Below are 652 nucleotides of genomic sequence, written 5' to 3' on the forward strand. Positions count from 1 at the left end.
TATTAATACACCTTGTGCTTACCCTTTGGAAATACACAAAATAGGTGGTGGAGGCACTGCCAGACATTGCAGCTATGATGGAAACAAGAGCTGATTTTCCTTAATCCACGCCGAAATCTGAGACTTCACCTTGAGAACAACCTCAGGCTCGCAGGCCCCGCTCCGGGGCCAACCTCACCAGCGTCACCGAGGTGCAAGACCCCAAGAGGCCGGCCAGAGCCCGAAGTGCTCGAACAACCCCGGGGCACTTAAACCGCCCGCTCACCGCGCTCGGGGCCGGGCCGGACAAAGGCCGCAGCCCCCTCCCTCCACCGGCCGCGGCCACGGGCGGGCCACGGCCCTTTCCAACAGGTACCGCAGGGCCGGGAGGCGGCTCTCGCAGGCCGCGGGGCCGAGGCGGCCATGTTGTGGTCCTGCGGCCTGCGGGAACTTTGGGGGAAGTTTCTGGGGCGGCCGGCGGGGGGCAGGGGCCCGGGGGCGGCGGGCGGCGCGGGGCCCCGCGGCGGGCGGGCGGAGGCGGCGGCGCCGGGGCCGCGCTCCGGGCCGCGCACACGCGGAAAGCGCGCGGCGCTCGCGCTACGACGGCCCCGCCCACGCCCCGCCCCCGCGCCGCTGCCCGCGCTCCCATTGGCCGTTGTGGCCGTCAGTCAGC

This window comes from Camarhynchus parvulus, chromosome 4A (assembly GCF_901933205.1).
Source record: "Camarhynchus parvulus chromosome 4A, STF_HiC, whole genome shotgun sequence".
Classification (NCBI taxonomy): Eukaryota; Metazoa; Chordata; class Aves; order Passeriformes; family Thraupidae; genus Camarhynchus; species Camarhynchus parvulus.